This window comes from Perca fluviatilis, chromosome 3 (genome assembly GCF_010015445.1).
Source record: "Perca fluviatilis chromosome 3, GENO_Pfluv_1.0, whole genome shotgun sequence".
NCBI classification, from domain to species: domain Eukaryota; kingdom Metazoa; phylum Chordata; class Actinopteri; order Perciformes; family Percidae; genus Perca; species Perca fluviatilis.
This window is the reverse complement of record NC_053114.1, coordinates 14,193,755-14,211,324: the sequence shown is the minus strand read 5'-3', so window position 1 is coordinate 14,211,324 and position 17,570 is coordinate 14,193,755.

The window sequence follows — 17,570 nt, the reverse complement described above, 5'->3', positions numbered from 1 at the left end:
CCCCCTTAAAATTTGTAAAAAAAAAAATTATAAAATATTAAGCAAAAACAATGTCAAGCACTTATTTCTTATGCTTTATTAAACGACCGTACAGTTTGAAATATGAGACATGTTGACACATCTGTGTGCTGCAAGAAATTGTGTTGTGAAATCATTAAAATTTTAAGGAAGACAAATTAGAAATAAGAGTGCCGTACTCAGGGAGTATTTAATGCTATCCAAGCACAATTCTAAAATGTTTGCAAATTATCACCTAATTACTAGTCAACTACAGTACGATGGAGGCCTTATAACTGCACCTGACATTTCTGTAGGGCACTGATATTTTACGTTTTTTCAGATTTCCAAACCCACTTCTAAATCACTCGGTGTTGCTCAATGAGACCGAATCATATGTTCTATTTAACAAATGTGTTTACAGTACCATTTAATTTTTCTTCATTAAATAAAAAGTAATGGAAAATCAGTAAGGCCCTATGTCAAAGCCTGCCATTCTGTTTCACTTTAACATGATACAGCTCATACTGTATTTCACAAGAAATGCTTAGATGAACAATCAGTTGCAGGCCTATTGGATCAAAGTGATCAATTATACATTATGTTTTACCCAATACCAAATTAGTTTGTTAGAGAGCGGTGACAGGTGGTGGAGTAGCTTTCGTAGACATTTTGTACTCTGTTCAAGATTCTGGTTGTGTTTGTTGGGAGTTGACCCTTTAAATGTATTTTTTTTATTTTTTTTTATTTTATTTTATTTTTTTAAATTGCACTAAAGCAATGTTGCGTTACATTAGATTCTTGTTGCGATTTTGCGCCCCTACAGTTTCAGGAATGCAATTTACTTCTCCACCGCTTACTTATGATCAAAACCTAGCGAGTCCACAACTTTGCTAACACAGCCAAACATCAAGCAAAAGCAACACAAGACATAGTAAGCTAATATTAGTTAATTTTACTTACTAGTCCAACAGCAAGATGGCAAGCTGGCCCTCTGTATTGCAGCCTTTTTATTATGCGAAGCTCTCGCCAACGACTTAACCCTTGTGTTGTCTACCCATCAACCTTTCTGACGCTTTTTTTTTTTACATAGGTATATGCTGATCCCCTGGCGGCACATGCCGCTCACTACAGCGACATTTGCCAGTGATTGATGGCATATCCCACTGTGACAGAGTCATAAACCGATTCCCTGGCAGTGGCCGCTCACTACACCGACAGACCTTTAACGGCAGGTGAACATGTTAACTTTAGGCAACGGTCAGTGACAAACCGTTAAGTAATTTAAAATATTCCTGCAGATTTACTCCAAGTTTTAGAGCTAACATGGCTATTGTAGGCTTCGCTACCATAGTGGCTTATTCCATGGATGTATTAACGTACCGCAGTGGCATATGCCATCAGCCACCGGTAAATGCAGTTGTAGTGAGCAGCATGTGCCGCCAGGCGATTAGCTTATGCCTATACCGCCACCATAGACTGTAATTATACATTTATTTTATGGCTATGCTTGCCACCGTAGCCAGTCTGACTAATCGATAACAGAAATATTAGTCAACTAAAGTTAAACCAAATATGGCACCTAACGTTAAACGTTTCTCTCGTCCGTTCTGTTCCTGGGATATGAGTGATGCTTTTGAAAGGAGTAGCCCAAGAAATTTTATATATATATATATATATATATATATATCATTACTGATGTACCCTAAGCCTAAATTAATATTAGAGCTATAGCTAACAGTCTAACTCCATAACAGAGATTAAAAGCTAACAACCTTAAAAGCAAACTAAACTGCACTTTACACCATAATAAAATAAAAAATATAATTACTTTTGGCATGTTTATTAGAACGTGATCACACATTCCATCACAGCAAACTCCATATTGCGGAACATTAACCAGGCATACGTATGGCATAATATTATTCACCATAAGGCCACTTTGAATGAGTAAACAATTCGTGGCATAAGCACAGTCTGTGGGAATACTATGGTAGCGAGGCCAACAATAGCCATGTTAGCTTATGCTAGCTGTAAAACTTTGAGTACATCTGCAAAAATACATTAAATTATTTAACTGTTTGTCACTGACCGTTGCCTAACGTTAACATGCCCACCTGCCGTTAAAGGTTGGTTGATGTAGTGAGCGGCCAGTGCCAGGGGATCGGTTTCTGCCGCTGTCAGAGTGGCATATGCCATCAGCCACCAGCAAAAGCCGCTGTAGTAAGCGGCATGTCCCGCCAAGGGATCGGCATATGCCTATGTGCCACAGTGACTGACCATCAGACACTTTTCGATCTGGGCACTACTGTTAAATTAAGTGGGCATCTACCAAAGTTACATTCTTTTTAATATGAGATTTCCTCTGATTCCCCAGACAGTGTTCTAGTGCTAAGCTGCAGTACAGTGGAGGTATATTCAAAAATAGGGAATTTTGTACTAAAAGACAATTTGACATTTGGAAGATCCCCACTTCATTTGGATAATTCAAGACTGCTAAAGCCTCATATTGTCTTCAAATAAACTTGTGAATTTTTGCACAGAACAAGGAATGTGGACTGTGACTAGGGCTGGGTGATATGGAGAAAATCAAATGTCACGATATTTTGACCAAATACCCCAATATCGATACCACAACGATATTGTACTATTGGTGCTTTCACAAAATATTTACACAATGAGATTTTTGATAAATAATCATCAGTAATGTGGATATAAGTGGGTAAAGGGAAATAATAGAACAGTTACAACAGTCTGGTAAGTTCAGAAAATGACATCACTTTACTGTAATGCAGCCTTTAAAACCAGGAAAAGACAACACTTATGCCATATTACGATATCCAAAATCTAAGATGATATCTAGTCACATATCACGATATCGATATATTGCCCAGCTCTAATTATGACCCTCTCTCTTACATTGGAAGTGCACTGGGTAGGGATCACTTTATAGCCAGTATGAACCCTAGGAACTGTATATACATCTGAATGTTTTCCCCAATAGTGCAAATGAAAATAAAAAAATAAAATTCACAGCCAGCAGTAATAATTTTACTACTGCTGGCTGTGAATTTTATTTTTTATTTTTGCAGCACTGCTTTAATTATAAAGCAGTGCTGCAAAAATTTCAAGAGCATATATGATTCATTTTTTTATTTTTATTCTAGTAATTAGCAATGCATGTTCTTAAATTCAACAACATCCGGTATGTTTCCTTTGCTTTGTAATTTCTTCCTGCATGGAACCTTGAGAGCATATTTTAAGATCATTCTGTAGAGAGATGAACAGGCTGACAGACAGCTTCTGTCTGTGTGACCATAGTCCCAGCATGACAGTGATGGCATTCATTAATCATTAGCAGCCTGCAGGCATCTGACCCACACCCAATATGCCTGCTGTTGAGGCCTGTTAAACTGAGCCAGTAAGCTAGTGCCTTCTCACATGGATACCAAGATTATTGGGTTATACAAATATAGATCTACAAAAAGGAATAAAATGGTGTTATTGGGTTTTCAGGTTTCATCTCCATCATTTCTCTTCTCCTTCACACCCACCTTTGCTGTTTTCAACAGACCATCCTTCACTTCCCCTCGGCACATGGTAATATGGAGCACAACTCGTAATGGGAGTGGTAAATTTCAGAGCAGAAGAGCAGGGTGCAAGAGGGAGCAGAGGATTGAAAATGGAACTAACTTGCCCTCAAGCAGGCCTCATACTTGAGAATGATAAACGATAAAACTTGCACATTAAAGTTAGAAATAATGAATGCCAAATGGCTAATATTTATTTATAAGTGCAAATCCTTTGAGTGTGGCGTGTTTGTGCACCTATATCACTTAACTTTCAGTTATGTCCTGTGTAAAGTAAACAATAAGTCATTATAATGTGTTCTGGGTACCTTTTTTGTTGCCATGCTACAGTACCTCAGCCATTGGAGAAATGATCTTACAAAAAGGTCCCTGAGTTTTCAGAGTAAAAGAACAACCTTAACATTGATGGAAGAGAGGATTCCAGAGACAAAAGCTAGGTAGAAGATAATGGACATGAAAGCAGCACTAGTTATAACAACAAAAAAAGAAAAAAAAAGAAAAACACTATTGTGGTACTGTGCAATTTTTGCCTTATGACTATAATAGAACTACAGTATGAGTATGATAGGGTTGTTGATCAATACCAGTGAATCAAAATTGCTTCACCAGTGGCCTGTACTATGAATCAAGATCAACATGCCCTGGATTTCTTTCAGTTACCCGACTTCACTAACCCTAACAACCGCGGTCCCGCATAAGCTGTGTCACGACAGTGGTTATAAACTAGTTCAATCAACCCAGGGTTTCCCAATCCAGCGACGCGCACGTTCACATAAAAGAGGCGGTGTTTGCACAGCATGACCAATCGCAAACCTCTACCAGAGCCGCATATTTTACATAACAGCAAACTATAATTCTACATACAGCGGGGAAAATAAGTATTGAACGAGTCAACACTTTTCTCAGTAAAGATATTTCTGATGGGGCTGTCAGCATGAAATTTTCACGAAATGTCAGTAACAACCCAAGGAATCCACACATACCACAGATATCAAAACAAATAAGTCCATAAATTAAGTTGTGTGTAATAAAGTGAAATGACACTGAAATGTATTTAATACTTAGTAGAAAAACCTTTGTTAGTAATGACAGCTTCAAAATGCCTCCTGTATGAAGAAACTAGTCGCACACATTGCTCAGCTGTGATTTTTGCCCATTCTTCCACACAAACCTGCTTCAAATTTTTAAGGTTCCGGGGGGCATCTTCTATGAACTCTGATCTTCAGTTCTTTCCAGAGGTTTTCAATTGGATTCAAGTCAGGTGATTGACTGGGCCATTCTAGCAGCTTGATTTTCTTTCTCTGAAACCAATTGAGAGTTTCCTTGGCTGTGTGTTTCGGATCATTGTCTTGCTGAAATGTCCACCCTCGTTTCATCTTCAGCATCCTGGTGGATGGCAGCAGCTTCTTATCAAGAATGTCACGGTACATTTCTCCATTCACCCTTCCTTCAATTATATGAAGTCTGCCAGTGCCAGATGCTGAAAAACACCATGATGCTCCCACCTCCAAACTTCACTGTTGGTATGGTGTTTTTTGGGTCATGTGCAGTGCCATTGCTCCTCCAAACATGGTGTATGCTATGACAGCCAAAGAGTTCAATTTTGGTCTCATCGGACCAGATTATATTCTCCCAGCATGTCATTGGCTTGACCAGATGTTGTGCAGCAAATTTTAAGCGAGCTTCCACATGCCTTTTCTTGAGCAGTGGTGTATTGCGTGGTGTGCGTGCTTAGAGGACATGACGGGTGAGTGCATTACTAATTGTTTTCTTTGAAACAACTGTTCCTGCTTCTTCCAGGTCTTTCTGAAGATCTCTGCGAGTGGTCCTTGGTTCTTCGACAACTCTTAAGAATTCCATGGCCTCCTCTGTCAGAAATCTTGCGAGGAGCACCTGGTCGTAGCCAGTTAATGGTGAAATGATGTTCTTTACACTTCCAGATAATGGCCCCAACAGTGCTCACTGGAACTTTCAGAAGTTTAGATATTCGTCTGTAACCAATGCCATCCGTATGTTTTTCTACAATAAGCTTGCAAAGGTCTTAGGACAGCTCTTTGCTTTTACCCATCATGAAATGCTTCTTGAGTGACACCTTGGTAATGAGAAAATGTTTTTGTAGGCCATAAATTAGACTAATCCATCTGAAATTAATTTGCACTAATAGGGTTCAGGATTGCTTCCTAAGTACTGACAGATTTCAGCTGGTTTATTGGCTTCCCATGCCTTTTTACACCCCTTTTTCTTCACGTGTTCAATATTTATTCCCATTATCATTCCACTTTATTACACATAACTTGTCATGGATATACATGTTTTGATTTCTTTGTATGTGTGGATTACTTGAGTTGTTACTGACATCTGGTGACAATTTCTTTCCAATATAGAAATATATTCACTGGGAAAAATGTTGATCAATACTTATTTTCCCCACTGTAAATATGAAGTACACAGACACAGTTTAACAGGCAACACGCAATACAGTCGCTGCTTCCTAAAACAGGACGGAAAACTAGCAAAAAAAATAGCCAACGCCGTTATGTGTAAATCACAACGCTTATCAATATCCCTTCCCCATCAGTCAGGCACAAGATCTGACCATAACTACACTTGTGCTTTCCACAACGTCGTTGCTTAAGCACAAACAGACGTGCGCATTGGCAACACACGGCTCAAGAAGCCGGCAAATAGCCTAGTCGTAATTCCCTCCGCTGAAATTCCGCACCTCTCTCTCCGTGCACCACCGGATCTTCTATAAGAATGGTGACGCCGTTATCAACCGAGTATTGATTGGTCAGTAGGCGGTGCTTTTACAACGGTTGATCTCTAATCTCCAACTTAACCTGCTCCCGACCAGGTTAGGTGTTCAGCATAAGTTACTACAGCAATTTCACCCAGTAACAAGTGATCCACCGTCGTAATGCACAAAACCCTGGCTTGAACCTGAAGTTACCACGTTAACACCAAATCTTGCTTCGTAGTACAGGTTGCTGGGGTCCATTTCAGAAAGCAAGTTTAGTGAAAACTGTTTGTTAATCCTGATATGAGGGAATCTCTGGGTTGGAGGTTAATCAAACCTGAGAGACCAGGGTAACTCCAGCATTTCAGAAAGAGAGGTAACTTAACCTCAGAGTCAGTTACTATGGTAACAGAGTCTGTGAACCAAACCTGGTCGGGAGCAGGTTTTCTTCAATAAACCTTGAGTTTCTCTCAGTCTCCTCTCTGACACAGCGCTCTCTCATTTCCTCATTCATTCAATCTGTATTTTAGCGCAGTTTGTTATCTGCATGAATAAAAAAAACTTATTGGCAGATTATAAAACGTTTTTTCGACGATTCCGTTGATGAAAAAGCTGTATTACTTCAAAGAGAGTTTACGTCGGGAGATGATAGAGTCCCGACTAGATGTATTTTCATTTCCAGATAATCGATTTGAGAGGTATTTTCTTCACAGTCGATCAGATATGTAGATACCTCATCTGTCCTCATATCACTAACATCCACCATCGTGGACATGCTTTTACATCCCAGCAGATTCTTTGTGTCTCATTATGTTTTTTTGCAAACGGCAGTTTTCTTTACAACATTGGTGATGCGGAGCATATTAGTAAAGCCACTGTATTCAGAGTAGGGGTGGGCAATATAGACAATATCCTTTAAAAATGTATTTTTAAAAGTCTGAATTACTTAATCACTGATGATAATAATGGGCGCAATGTTGAATGAAAACATTTATTTATGTAAGTATTCAAGTAAAAACAATTCAAAGACATACAAAATACCATAGGAACATTGAACTCTGAGTAAACAATGTAAAAAAAATTAGTAATGTAAATTGTGCAGCATACAAGCAAGATTAAATCATAAACAAAGGGCTCTGTTCTGTAACATATTGCACACAACAATGTCCTTATAGAAAGCAGTCCTGGAGATGGGATAGGGCAGTGTCAGGCCAGGTTTGGCTGTATAGTCCTTCTGACCGGGATATATGCTGGGATCAGGAGTAGTTAGATGTGATCTGACTGGCCCAGGTGAGAGAGAGCCGCAGTTCTATTTCGTATAGGCTTCGCCCTCTAAGCCACGCTATGGGTTTAGCTATCCCTTCGCGCCTGCGCAGTCGTGAAGATTTTCTTTCCCGCCCTAGCGTACCGCTCGGGTTTCAACTACGTCCGCAAATACTGTATATAAACAGAGCAGACCCGTTGCTCTGCTCCCACTTTTTCTTCAAGCAAGCAGTATGAAGAAGATTATGAAGACCTCCACCTCCCCTCCTGCGAGGCCGGCTACATCTTTTCGCCGGACCTCCACCCCCCCGCTGCGAGACCTGCCTCGGTGCCTCTCACGCCGGCAAGGCTCTCACGTCCGACGCCTCCTGCCCATTCTGCGCCCGCCTGCCATCTAAAGAGCTCCAACGGCGGGCGGATGCTTTTCTGGCTTTTGAGGTCGACGGAGAGGGGGACGGCAGCTGGGCAGACCAACGTGACACCGTCGACGCCCTGGAACCGCTGGAAGAGGGCACGAGTCCGATGACTCGTCTCCCCCAAACGAAGATTCCCTCACCGGGTTCCCTTCCTCCCCGCTGGGAGGACTGGAACCTGAGACAGGGATCGATGCCTTCCCTCTACGGCTCTCCCCGTCTCCCGAACGGCCAGGAGCCCCGCCTCAGCGGTCTTCCCCTCTGCCGCAGGTGGCTCCACCCTCCACCACCAGGGCTCTTTTTCTGGACCTGCCGGACATCATAAAAAAGGCGGCGGACCAGAGAGGCATAGCGCTCCCGGCGGAGCTTCCAGCCCCCACTCGCGGCCTCCTGAGCAGTGACGTCTACTCTCAGGAACCGCCGTCCAAACGGGGCCCACTCTGGCTGCGCTTTACGGAGCTTCGGCCATTCGTAGAGGAGGCTCTCTCTCAGCCCGGGAAACTGAGGGCTCCAGTCTCTCGCTATGCCCGGTTCACACGTGTTCACGGCGACACAGAGGCAGGCTTCCCTTCGGTCCCCCCCCGGAGCAGAGCCTGGCGTCGATCCTGCTTCCGAAGGCTACTTTTTTCGGCCACCGGAAGCTGACCCCCCCAGTCCCCCCAGGACCAGGTTTGCGCCCAGGTTACTGACCAGTCTCACCAATGTGCGGCCCAGGGCTTGGCGGCGCAAAACAACATAGCCTTGCTAGCCTCCGCTGTCTCCGCCATGGCCACCAACCCGGAGGCTCTTCCTCCGGAGCTAGCCACAGAGATCGGCAAAGCTATGACCGCCATCCTCACCACGGCGACCACGGTTGTGTTGTCGAGGATCCAGGCATGGCAGACTGTGGCCCAGCGAAATATCTGGCTCCACATGTCACAGCTACCCACGGAGGTCAGACGTGAGCTTCTGTACGGCCCCATAGCTCCCAATGGACTATTTGGACCTCGCTTACAGACAGCCACGTCCCACCTTCACCAGGCAACCGAGGAAGCGGAGCGGCTACGGCGGCTTGGTTCCTGGAAAGCAGCATCCCAACAACAGCGCCACCGCTACACCAACCGCCATAAGGAAACGCCCCACAGCCTCTGCTGCGGCTGCATCCTCCCAGGCCTCGTGGATGTCAAAACTGATAACGCAGGGCTAGACACTCCAGTTCGCCTCCCCCGCAGCTCGCTTTGCGGGCGTGTTGGAGACAACTGTGTCATCCCAGGCAGAGTCAGACGCCATGACGTCAGAACTGCGGGAACTGCTGTCAAAAGGAGCAATTTCCTGCATTCCTCCGGGGGAGGAGAACGAGGGATTTTACTCCCGCTACTTTCTCACTCCAAAAAGTCAGGCGGGTTCCGCCCCATCCTCGACCTGTCCCAGTTCAACCGGTGCGTCATGGAACTTTTTCCAAGTGCATGGAGACAGCACTTCAGCCGTTATGGAAAAAAGGCGTCAGAGTCCTGTTTTATCTGGACGATCTGCTCATCCTGGCTCCCTCTCGGAAAACGGCAGCGCTGCACACTGTGGCAGTCCTGCAGCACCTACAGACACTGGGTTTCACACAATCGATAGTTTATCTGGGCATAGTGCTAAACTCGTGATCGTTATGAGGGCCAGGCTGTCGACGCCAAGGCAAGACGCGCTGATCCTTTCCCTGTCGCGTACCACGCCACACGCGAAGGTGTCAGTGCTGTCAGTTATGCGCCTTCTGGGCATGATGTCTGCGGGCTACGTGGTAGTACCCTTGGGGTTTCTCCACATGAGGAAAATCCAGAGGTGGTTCCTTCATCAGCGCGTCGACCCATACGCCACAAGTGGCGAATGCTGACCATCCCTCCTTCTCTGCAGTCAGACCTGTCATATTGGGGGAATCCACGGACCTTGTCAGCTGGGGTTCCCCTGGGCAAGGTGACGTCATACGTGATAGTGTACACGGATGAGTCCCTCACTGTCTGGGGAGGAATGTGCGAATCACAGGTGGTGGGAGGGGAATGGCCACCTCCCCCTCTCCCACACAAACTGTCTGGAGCTGTCCACGGTGCTGAAGGTCTTAAAGCACTTTGCCCCAGTGTTAGCGGGGAAGCATGTTGTCGTACAGACAGAATGTTACAGGAGCAGCGTTCATAAATCGCCAGGGCGGCGTACGTTCGGCCCGGCTATTGGAAAAGCCAGGAGCCTTCTGCTGTGGTCACACAGTCATCTGCTGTCCCTCAAGGCTGTTTACATCCCCGGGATACTAAACCGGGCGGCAGACTTAATGTCAAGGGGAGGGCCCTCTCACGAGTGGAAATTGAATCCCACTGTTGTTCAGAAGCTGTGGAGCAGGTTCGGTGAAGCGGAGGTGGATCTGTTCGCCTCACGAGAAAACACACAGTGCGCCCTGTGGTTTTCCTTGAACGCACGGGACAATCCCCCCCCTTGGTGTGGACGCTTTCTCCCACCATCCCTTGCCCAGAACCCTCCTATATGCTTTTCCCCCGGTCCCTCTGATCCCTCGTCTCCTGGAACGCATCCAGGAGGAGAATCTGTCGGTCATTCTGGTGGCACCAGAGCTCACGAGCACATCCTGGTTCCCAACGCTGGTCCAGCTGCTGACGGGTCCCCCCTGGCAATTGCCGTGGCGTGAGGATGCCATGTCACAGCTGGACGCCGCGATATCCCACCCCCTGGTGTTAACCCAGCAACTGTGGGGCTGGCTGCTGAGCGGGAACGCTTGCAGAAGTTAGGCTTGCCTCCTGCCGTGGTGTGCACTATTCAGAGCGCGAGAGCCCCCTCTACAACAGCGTGTTACGCGGCGCGTTGGTCCGCTTTCCAGCGCTGGTGCACGGAGAGAGACACAGACCCTATATAGTGTCCGCTGCCTCTCGTGTTAACTTATCTCCAAACATTGGTAGATCACGACTTGGCCCCGTCCACAGTCAAAGCCTACGCAGCGGCCATTTCATCCTGCCACGAAGGCTATGGAGAAAGAACAGTTTTTGCGCACCCCTTAGTAAAGCGTTTTTTGAAAGGGGTCAGACGACAGAAACCTGCCGTGCGCTCTCTCACACCCCAATGGGATCTGGCCCTGGTGCTTCGAGCTCTGGGGAAGCCTCCTTTCGAGCCCTGGAACAAGCCCCTCTCAGGTTGCTGTCTCTTAAAACGGCGCTTCTCCTTGCCCTGACGTCAGCCAAGCAAGTGAGCGATTTATGTGCGCTGTCACTTTCGCCGTCCTGTCTCTCCATTAGAGGGGACGGGAGCGCAGCCACCCTACAGCCTAACCCTTCTTTCACACCGAAAATCTTAAATTCTTTTCGGTTTTTTCCCCTCCAGGGTTTTTTTCCCCCCCGCCTCATAACAATGACGCGGAGGAGGTTTCCCACCGATTGTGCCCGGTGCGTTATCACAGTATGTTTTACGCACGGCGGACACAGCAGCCATTTGTTCACTATAGGGAAGCGGCCCTGTCGAAACAGCGTCTGTCCCACTGGCTGTGGGAGGCCATCACCCAGGCCTATAACATTGAAGGGGCGGAGCCCCCCCAGGGCGTCCCATAATTATCAATCATGTATTACCCTCACCAATCATGCATGCCTGCAATCTCGGCTTGGACCTTACTGCCAGCTAAGCCAAATCATTACCATGTCAGCGGATGAGAGAGGGAGACAGTGAGGGGAAAAAAAAGTTTAGTCTATGTTCCACTTGTGGTCTCTGGTCGCAGGTGGCATTGACTATATCAGCTTCGCCCTAACCCATAGCGTGGGTTAGAGGGCGAAGCCTATACGAAATAGAACGATAGTTACGTTATTGTAACTCCAGATTCTATGAGTATAGGCGTAGCCCTCTAAGATCCGGGCCACCTGCTCCACTTGCATTAGCTGAAGAAAAAGCTCATGTTGGGAGCAGAGCAACGGGTCCGCTCTGTTTATATACAGTATTTGCGGACGTAGTTGAAGCCCGAGCGGTACACTAAGGCGGGAAAGAAAATCTTCACGACTGTGCATGCGAAGGGATAAACCAATAGCATGGCTTAGAGGGCTACGCCTATACTCATTGAATCTGGAGTCACAATAACGTAACTATCGTTTTGTATGCTTTCTTGATGTTAGAGTATACATGGTCTAGTGTGTTCTTCCCTCTAGTAGCACAATCTACATGCTGGAAAAAGCTGGGGAATACAGACTTTAAGGACGCCTTGTTAAAGTCCCCTGCTACAATATGTATCCCCTCTGGGTGATCGCGCTGCCGTTTGTTGACTAAGGTTAGGAGATGAGCCAAACTCATGCTAACGTTAGCATCGGGGGCTATGTAGACTTCTACAGTGTAATCCCTTGGTAAATAAAAATCAGCCAGGTTTCGGTGAAAATCATAATGCAGCAGTTCCGTGTGTAGTTGTTTGTTGCTATGCTGAGGAGGCTTGGCAGTGGAGGTCCGTGTTGTAGTTTCCTTAGCCGGGCTCGCTTCTGCTTTCTCGCAAAAACAATCCACGGAGCGCCCGGTGGTCTGGCTATATCCTCCGGGATGTTATGAGCCGCCTGGAAGGCTCTCGTAATGGCTGTGTTGTATTGTAGTCCTATATTTATTAGTTCATACTTGATAATGTCAATTTGCACATCGTTAACACAACAATGATATTATCGTGGACAATACATCGCCCACCCCTAATGCAGAGCCGTCAGAAAAGTGTGCCTTGCTCTGAAACATTTTTTTTTACTTTTTTGTCGTGTTCCTGGACACAAACCAGTGAGAAGCCAAGAAGGTAATACATGTAAATAATAAACATATTCAAGGTCATATTGGGAGCTGGAGCACATCTCTGTAGCCCGACTCATTTTACCTGAGCTACATTTATTTTGACTATAGGAGTGAGTGTGTCCAATTTCAAATTGTGTAGGCTACATGAATAAGGAGTCTGGCAGAGGCATTTCTTTTAAAGGGCCAAATAATTTTACTGAAACAACGGGACAATGCAGTTAGCAAACATTACTCAAGGAGTGTGCATTTGTTGGAGACTACTTTCAGACAGTTTGCATAGCCACATACTTGGATCCTGGATCAAGCTGTGTAGAAAAATAGGATGCATCAAGAATTGAACCCCCCAGACTTTCCCCAGATGTATCCGAGTTAAAGACTGTATCAAATATGGTATCACCTTGACATAACTTTTTTTTGTGAGAACATCTGTCACACTGCCCCAACACTGGTCCTTCTCTGAGACATTGGCAACTACTGTATACCCTGCTGTAAAAATAAAATAACACATCCTGCTTTAAAGCAGGGCAAGGCAGCATTGGAAAGTTATTTGCAACCTCTGACTACAAGTCCCGGGGTATTTTATTAAGAGTTTGGCACGAGGCAGTAGGCTTATTAAGCAACTTCAATGAATTAATGGTCTATTCCTAACCTCCAGATTTCTAGACAGTGCCTGGCTGCTTTAGCTGTAACAGCCAGCAAAAAAAATGCTGCTAAGAGCAAACATGATAAATCTGCACTCATGCATCTAAAATCTTACTTGCACAAGCAGAGGCTCTCTTTCAGCAGTATTATCATGCCTGACGTGACTCCGGTTCATAATTCAGTTTCTATTTCCATGGAAATGTATCCTACGTTTTATTGTTAGCACCCAGAGTGCAGGATAAAAGGATATTGCTCTCCAAACATTTTTCTCTTTACACAAACACGCACAGACTCTGCAAACTTGACTATTGTTTGGCAGACATATAATGTAATCAATGCTTTAATCAAAGATGGCAAGCTTTCCAATGTCACAGGTCTTTTCCCAGTAGCTATAAAGTCAAAGGATTAGTGTATGCTCCCAATCACATAGGCTCGCTTCAATGTCAGCACTGCACTTACAGGAAAATAGTTGATTTTATAACCTTAGTCTTCCTAATAGTACTGACGAAACTAAATTACTAAATTGTTAAAAATTGGAGATTGACACCGCTTTAAAAAAAACAACCGGAAAGATCAACATGACTGGTCACACAAACAAACTATTAAGGCTTTGCTCAAATTCCAGTTTTATCTCCAAATCACACAATCCAGAAAAAGTTAAACAGCAAAAAAATGGCAAGTTTAACGAAAATTTGGATTCTGCAACAAGGTTGGTTCTTTCGGTGAATGACCGTAAAGATTTACAAAAAATATGTTCATGGCATTTACTGACTAACAGGAAAGTGCTAGCATGTTAGCCCAATGATTATGGAAAACACTTTTTATGCAGGGCAAGATAATGCAATGGACAAAAAATTGCTGCTGGCCAGTTCTTTTTCAGTTTACTTAAATCTGCAATAACTTTTTCTTTTGGCCTCAAGTTATGAACACAAGATTGTAATATCATCACCTTTTTAAGTTGATATGGTCAACTTGTTAGCAAACACATCTGCAACATTGTCATTAATTTCGAGTCGTGTTTGTGATGAACGTCCAAAATTCTATTTCCTTTTTGCTCTGCTTTTGGTGCCTACTAACTCCTGAGGGAACTTTTCTGGCTCTTAAGCTGCTAAAAAGCAGCTAACCCATAACTGTGTCTGTCTGCCATTTGGTGCTGAACAGGGAGTGCACAGTGGATTTTAGAATAGCTTATTAGAGAACCAAAACAGTAAAGTGTGGGCCGGACCGCTAAACAATGAGCTAAAACTCGCTATGAAGCTCAGTACAGCCGAGGGGAGCTATAGATTCCGGTGGTAAGTCGATTCATCACCATTAGCACCCATTCACATAATCATTTTATACACTGTCATCATAATATCGACTGAAGCCACTTCAAAATAATTTATTACAGACAATTACTTATACTGTATATACAGTATATTGTGTTAAAGGTAGTTCATTATCAATATCTGCATTGCCCGTTCACAAACTTGTACTTTTTCATGAATATTTACCACCATCTTTCAAAAAGGATACTGAAAAGGGCAAGAACAAGGCTTTTTCAAGCGTGAAGGCTACCGTAGCTGTAATACGGTACTTTGAACTGGTGGTGCGAGAGAGTTGATTGCGATATATGATCAACGCTAGATGGGAGATATTCCTACACATTGGACCTTTAAAGTTTGAGATATTGACATGCTTGAATACTTCTACTGCTTGCTTTCTTTGTGAAAGAATCCATGAATCAGGACAGCACGGAGGAGACCTCTGGTCAAGAGAATGCATCCAATATTAGGATCAGCCGCGTAGCTGTGCATCTTGTGATGAATCTTTAAGTTCAAGAGCACATGTGAGGTGAGGTGCATTTAAAATGACTACTGAATAAAGCGCCCATTATATAATTACGGAGTTGCACTGGAACGACCAGTGGAAGCTCTTGGCTGGTCTGTAGTGAGGAATGCTAATTAAGGAAGCCGTGCCATTTCCATGACATTTTTTCATAAAAAAAAAAAAAAAAAGTGTCTTGCTACTAAAAAGGCTTAAGCAAGGGTTATCTTCTCTGCTGAATGTAATGATTTCTGCTCATTATTACGGATACTGAAGGTCCATCTCATTGGGAAATCAAATACTTTATCACGCAGGGCACTGTTAATGTTCTAAGTGCACGATAATGTACTTACAATGACTACATCTAATGACGAGTAATGATGTTCTCTGCTTCCACACACTCTTAAGGTATAATGTTTAATGCTGTAGATTTCCACAGAGTAAAGCCCTAGCTTGACGCTTTGTTCACTCCCTTTGCCTCCGAATCCACATCAATAAATCCACGAAACCACTCGTAGAAAAAATATATCCGTTTACTCGGTTAGCAACATAAACTTCAGTACAGCAGTAGTACAAAAAATAAAAATGATTATTAACGGCAAAAGGGAAAAATAGAAAGAGAAGGTCAAAAAACTGTGAGGCTCCACTCTATCCGTGCCTGACTGACCACTCGGATAACCCCTTTTTTCTTACTTTACTTCACGACTCTCGCGAGAGTATTCAATGTAATTAAAGGTGTATACGGTTAAAAGTAACAATGCAATATTTCCAAAATATCACCAATGTAATATAAATGCACTCTGAATTATCCACGAACATTTTAGATAATTAAACAATTCCTTGCATTACTGTAAATATTAACCAAAAAATATTACCCCTAATTTCCTCAAAATAACTGAACAATGAAAATTACCATTTAACACATAAATTAAAATCATTTATCAGTTAGCTGCATTTAGGCTACTACATTACCGGCCCCTAATTGTTATCAATGTCCTTGAAACAATTACTCAAAACTTAAATTAAAAGGAGCCTACATGCTAACTAACTAAAGAAATCTTCTTGGTCTTCGCCCTGTCCGAAATAGGGTCTTTCCTTTGGAACAGTTTATACATTGTCCTCAGACCCTTGAAGAAGACATAGCTTTGTTATAGGGCGACAAAGCTCGTTGCTCTTAGTCTTGATTTTGACTTGACGAACGAAACCTTTCTTGTCAGGAAAAATCTCCACAATTCTTCCAAGTGGCCATGAATTTCTGGGCGATGTATCATCCACAATCAGCACTACATCGCCAACACAGAAATTTCTTCCAGGAGTGGACCATCGTTGACGTTCTTGGAGCTGCATAAGATATTCTTTACACCAGCGTTTCCAGAAGACGTCCGCGAGGTACTGGATTTGCCTCCATCTGCGGTTAGCATACTGGTCATCCTTGCTGAACACTCCAGGGGGTAACTCAGGCTTGACCTTTAGTAGCAACAGGTGGTTGGGCGTTAAGGCCTCCAAATCGTTGAGATCCGAAGATACCTGGGTGATTGGCCTGCTGTTTATGATGGCCTCAGCTTCACACAGCAAGGTATGGAGACCTTCTTCATCCAAAAGCTGTTCCTTCACTGTGATGTTCAGAATTTTTCTCACTGAACGGATCAGCCGCTCCCAGCTTCCTCCATGGTGAGAACCTGCTGGCGGATTGAAGTGCCACTGAACTCCCTTCTCTTGCAAGTTCTTTCTTATCTTACTGGTGTTCCATTCTTTTATTGATTTCTTTAACTCAGTGTCAGCCGACCTGAAGTTAGTTCCATTATCAGAGTACATCTCTTTGACTTGTCCTCTTCTTGCAATAAATCTTCTAATTGCATTGAGGCATGCATCAGTGTCAAGGGAAGATGCGACTTCTAGATGTACGGCTCGTATGGCAAGACATGTAAAGATGACACCGTATCTCTTTATTTTCCCTCTTCCTCTTTTCACCAGAAACGGACCAAAGTAGTCAACGCCGACTCTTGTGAATGGAGGACTGTCAGGCAGGACTCTGCATCTTGGTAGATCAGCCATGAGTTGCCTACCAGCCGTTCCGTGTAGTTTCTTACAGCTGATGCACCTGGACAAAAACCTCTTTAATAGCGCCGCCTTTGCTCCGGGAATCCAGAATCTTTGACGCAGTTGTTGCCAACATGTGATTTCTCCGGCACGAGCTGTAACATCGTGAACGTGCTTCAGCACAAGCATTGTGATGTGTGAATCTTTTGACAAGATTGCTTGCTGCTTGGAATCCTCTGGCATAGCTGCGCGCTCAGCCTCCCACCAACTCTGATAACTCCGTTTTGAAGTTACAGGGTTCAGCTTGTAGAGAGAACT